Below are 6,000 nucleotides of genomic sequence, written 5' to 3'. Positions count from 1 at the left end.
ACTATGACCATTCGGATGATTTATTGATTGTTAGAGATTTAACTACTAGTATGTGTGTTTTGTGTTTTGCAGGTTTTTTGAGATTTATTGAATTGAGCAATCCGAGATATGTAACGATGTGGTATTTTTTGAGAATAAATTTCCCTTGCGGATTCGAAAATGCAAAACTGATCAATATCGCGCCGGGAGTGAGGTTTTGGTTAGTAAAGGGGAGACAGTAGCCTGTGCATTCAAGTTACTTAGGAAATGTATACGCTTGGCCGGGGTTGATTTGGAATCAGATTTCTTTTTGTTTAAACCGATTTATCGGTCGGGTCATATTGTGGTTTGATACATGAGAATAAACCTCTCAGTTATACAGGGGCACGGGAAGCTATTTTGAGGAGATTGAGTGTGGTGTCTAAGGGCGGTGGGTTTAAGTGATCGATGTCTGAAGAGACATGGGCGTTGGAAGTCAGACAGTAGCAAAGATGGCTACGTGGAGGATTCGCTTGATAAGCGCTTGAGGGTCACGCAGCAGCTTGGTTTGTCAGGAGGTCGGTATTTCATTTTTAAGAAGGAACAGCATTTGCGTCTTTTACTTGCTTTCTTTGTTATTTCTCGCGGTGCCTAGGGCTAGACAGCAAATGGACATTTGTAGTTTGTGTAGTGTTTTTACATGAGTGGAGAGAAGACTCCAATATTCCCGCGTTTCGGTAATTATAGCGGGAATTATTTGTCTTCACGGATACCAGGTAAAAACGTGATGCACGGGCGTCATCGCTTGGTCACACGATTTGTTCTGGGTATAGGCATTCTCTAGTCAGACACTGAGCAGTTCAGGTCAAATTTTTGTTTTTGTTTTACTAAGTAATGGGTATTTTATGTGTATTCACTTATGGACGCACACCCGTATGTAGAAGTATTTAGGTAGGGGTGGAGTTCAAGGAGGTAGATATATGCGAAGTGCAGCTAGGCAGTACTTTGCATTTTTAATACGGTGGTATTGGGGTTCACAATTTTTGTGAATTCATTTTATTTTATTTTTTCTCAAAAAATAGAGATAAGGTTGTAAATGTTTTCGTTAGATTTGTTTTGTAGTTTTTGTATTGAAACATAATTGATAAATACATGTGAAATTGAACGCAGGTCCAGCGTTACCCCTAGACCATCCTGCAATGGGCTGGAGTATTGTTCTCCCGCCTTTCTTATTGCAAGTCGGCAATAGGACACAGGTTTCCGGGGGCAGCTCTGGTTTTTCCTGGGCGGCAGGGTTTTTGGTTTAAGACGGGGAAGGATGTTTTTGGATAACAGATGGCGAGTTTTGTTAACAAATGTTTGTGGTGACACATCTTTGTCAATTGTGCTTTTATATATACCGGGTATATAGTACATATGTATTTTGTATGTATCATGTATACTTTTCTGCAATATCATACGCCGACTGCTCGCGGTGCCTAGGGCTGGACGACAAATGGATATTTATAGTTTGTGTAGCGTTACATGAGTGGAGAAATACAACACGGGGCCCGTTATGAACAGAGACGAGCTGGGGGCTTACCGGCTCAGCTATGTTTACGACAGGGGAAGTAACTCCCATATCACTAATGTCACCAGTGACCAACCTGGCAGAATGTCAGCTAAACTGTCTTGGTAAGAACATTGTTTTTACATAGCAGTGACTCAATGAAACTTGCACATATACCTTCATTGACTATTTAAGAAGAATTGCTCTTATCTTATGTAAGGTTAAGAAGAATTGCTCTTATCTTATGTAAGGTTAAGAAAAATTGCTCTTATCTTATGTAAGGTTAAGAAGAATTGCTCTTATCTTATGTAAGGTTAAGAAGAATTGCTCTTATCTTATGTAAGGTTAAGAAGAATTGCTCTTATCTTATGTAAGGTTAAGAAGAATTGCTCTTATCTTATGTAAGGTTAAGAAGAATTGCTCTTATCTTATGTAAGGTTAAGAAGAATTGCTCTTATCTTATGTAAGGTTAAGAAGAATTGCTCTTATCTTATGTAAGGTTAAGAAGAATTGCTCTTATCTTATGTAAGGTTTAGAAGAATTGCTCTTATCTTATGTAAGGTTAAGAAGAATTGCTCTCATCTATATCTTGCCTACTACAAGTGCTATGTTGATTATACATTTACTTGCATCAATTGTGTTTATCTAGATTATCTCTACTGAATGCATATTGCGGATGCTGATTTCTACCTATATTTTACGCTTCATGTGTACAATAACTTTTGCACTGCAAGCAGGGATATCAATGACAGTGTCTTGTTATATTTGACATTCTACCATCCAACACACGGATGCAGACATCCAATTTAATTCTGACTATAGGAATTTACATATTCCTCTGCTGTCGGTTCTATGAATAAAAAATTCAGTAATAACGAGGACAAACTAAGATTTCTCCTCAATCTGCCATATCCCGAAATTGGAAATATGGGGAAAACAGCAAGGTATGATTCCCCAAAAAAGTGTTCCTAAATGTAGATGCCAAAGGCTAACTAATACCCCCTGCTTCTATATAAACCAGAACTGTAAGCCAAAGGCTAACTAATACCCCCTGCTTCTGTATAAACCAGAACTGTAAGCCAAAGGCTAACTAATTATAATGTCAGCAAGCTACCCCCTGCTTCTATATAAACCAGAACTGTAAGCCAAAGGCTAACAAATACCCCCTATTTCTATATAAACCAGAACGGTAAGCCAAAGGCTACCTAATTATAATGTCAGCAAGCTACCCCATGCTTCTATATAAACAAGAACTGTAAGCCAAAGACTAACTAATACCCCCTGGTTCTGTATAAACCAGAACTGCAAGCCAAAGGCTAACTAATACCCCCTGCTTCTATATAAACCAGAACTGTCAGCCGAAGGCTAACAAATACCCCCTGTTTCTATATAAACCAGAACTGTAAGCCAAAGGCTTACTACAGCAAAACATTGCAATCCATGGTTTTCCACCAGTAATGATTTCTTTATTCACTGCGCTGTACACTTATTTAAGTATATAGGTCACTGACATACTTTCTGTACTCCCTCCCAATGCCAAAACATACTTGCAAACCAAATCGTGTTAGTCCAGTGAACAAGTTTTGCTGAAACCATCCCAGTAGCTAAGGAAGAGATGTCAGGACAAAGATTTTTAACAAAGGGCCATAACTCCTTAAAAAGTGTTGAAATGAAAAAATACTACTCTGATGCACGATATCAGGGGGCAGTTATCATATCTGTAAACTTTCTTTGAAATTGGCCCAGTAGATTAGGAGAAGCTGTCAGGAGACAAAGGGCCATAACTCCATAAAAAAGGGTTGACAATAAAATATGTGTGGATGCACAAAATCAGTGGGTAGCTATCATATCTGAAAATTTTCCGTTAAAATTGGCCGCATAGTCTTGGAGGAGTTGTCTCGACAAGTATTTTTCAACAAAGGGCCTCTACGAAAAAAGATCGAATTGAAAAAATAATACCTGTATGCAGAACATCGGGTGGTAGTTATCGTATCTGAAAACCATCATTGCAATTGGCCCAGGCCAGGTTTTTTGGAGACGTACGTTGTACGGGCAAGTATTTTTTAAACAAAGGGCAATAGCTCCGTCAAAAGGGTCAGGATGAACATTATAAAACCTGAATGCACAATTTCAGGTGGTAGTTATCATATCTGGAAACTTTTGTTGAAATTTGCCCAGTACTTTTAGAGAAGTTTTCCAGGCAGGGATTTTTCAACAAAGGGCCATAACTTCGGAAAAAAAAAGAAGGTCAGAATGAAAAATAATACCTGGATACACAGGTTCTGGTGGTGGTTATCATATCTAAGAATTTTCATTGAAATTGGTCCATAACTTTAGAAGGAGTTGTACATGTCTGTCAAACTTTTTCTACAGAAAGACAGACGGATGCAGCTAAAAATATGCAAAATTTTCACCACATTTGAAATATATCCAACATTGTAAACGTGCCTATATATAAATGTAGTTACAATGGTAGTTTATATTTTATTCTTATTTAAAGCATTTCCATATATATATTGTCTACAGAACCATTTTTATGTAATATCAAACCGGTCAAGTATGTTTTTTAGCATGCCAATCATGAGAGATTGTGTTATAGACAAAGATATATATGTAGATAATACAATAGGCCCAATGGGTCTGAATCAAATCGCTCACCTGGTATTAATCCCACACTTGTAATCTTAAAAGTGGACTAAAATACAGCTACAGGCACAATATCAGTATTTTATACAAAATTGAGTCCCCTTGGCCCAAGGATGCTTACAGACGAAATTAGGATAAAATCCATTTACCCCTATGGTAGAAAAAGGATTTTAAAGGTTTTACCTCTATTTTCCCTATTGGGCACACTGTCCCTCTGTCCCCAGGGAGGCCACACCAACCGTTTATACAAAATTGAGTCCCCTTGGCCCAAGGATGCTCCAGACCAAATTAAGTCAAAATCTACTGGGCCGTTCAGGACAAGTAGCGAACGACGGACACTGCGGTATGGTATAAGCTAACCATAGTCCTTCTGACCAGGTGAGCTAATAAATGTAATATTGTTTTTAACAGTATGACCTTTAATACCTACCGCTATTTGTATCCAACCTTGAAGTTTGTCATCACTTAACAAGAGACCGGTCATTACCACCTGACCATGAAGTTTGTCATCACTTAACAAGAGACAGGTCATTACCACCTGACCATGAAGTTTGTCATCACTTAACAAGAGACCGGTCATTACCACCTGACCATGAAGTTTGTCATCACTTAACAAGAGACAGGTCATTACCACCTGACCATGAAGTTTGTCATCACTTAACAAGAGACAGGTCATTACCACCTGACCATGAAGTTTGTCATCACTTAACAAGAGACAGGTCATTACCACCTGACCATGAAGTTTGTCATCACTTAACAAGAGACAGGTCATTACCACCTGACCATGAAGTTTGTCATCACTTAACAAGAGACAGGTCATTACCACCTGACCATGAAGTTTGTCATCACTTAACAAGAGACAGGTCATTACCACCTGACCATGAAGTTTGTCATCACTTAACAAGAGACAGGTCATTACCACCTGACCATGAAGTTTGTCATCACTTAACAAGAGACAGGTCATTACCACCTGACCATGAAGTTTGTCATCACTTAACAAGAGACAGGTCATTACCACCTGACCATGAAGTTTGTCATCACTTAACAAGAGACAGGTCATTACCACCTGACCATGAAGTTTGTCATCACTTAACAAGAGACAGGTCATTACCACCTGACCATGAAGTTTGTCATCACTTAACAAGAGACAGGTCATTACCACCTGACCATGAAGTTTGTCATCACTTAACAAGAGACAGGTCATTACCACCTGACCATGAAGTTTGTCATCACTTAACAAGAGACAGGTCATTACCACCTGACCATGAAGTTTGTCATCACTTAACAAGAGACAGGTCATTACCACCTGACCATGAAGTTTGTCATCACTTAACAAGAGACAGGTCATTACCACCTGACCATGAAGTTTGTCATCACTTAACAAGAGACAGGTCATTACCACCTGACCATGAAGTTTGTCATCACTTAACAAGAGACAGGTCATTACCACCTGACCATGAAGTTTGTCATCACTTAACAAGAGACAGGTCATTACCACCTGACCATGAAGTTTGTCATCACTTAACAAGAGACAGGTCATTACCACCTGACCATGAAGTTTGTCATCACTTAACAAGAGACAGGTCATTACCACCTGACCATGAAGTTTGTCATCACTTAACAAGAGACAGGTCATTACCACCTGACCATGAAGTTTGTCATCACTTAACAAGAGACAGGTCATTACCACCTGACCATGAAGTTTGTCATCACTTAACAAGAGACAGGTCATTACCACCTGACCATGAAGTTTGTCATCACTTAACAAGAGACAGGTCATTACCACCTGACCATGAAGTTTGTCATCACTTAACAAGAGACAGGTCATTACCACCTGACCATGAAGT

This window comes from Mizuhopecten yessoensis, unplaced genomic scaffold (assembly GCF_002113885.1).
Source record: "Mizuhopecten yessoensis strain PY_sf001 unplaced genomic scaffold, ASM211388v2 scaffold1405, whole genome shotgun sequence".
NCBI lineage: Eukaryota > Metazoa > Mollusca > Bivalvia > Pectinida > Pectinidae > Mizuhopecten > Mizuhopecten yessoensis.
The sequence above is the reverse complement of the archived record's forward strand: the minus strand, read 5'-3'. Positions refer to the sequence as shown.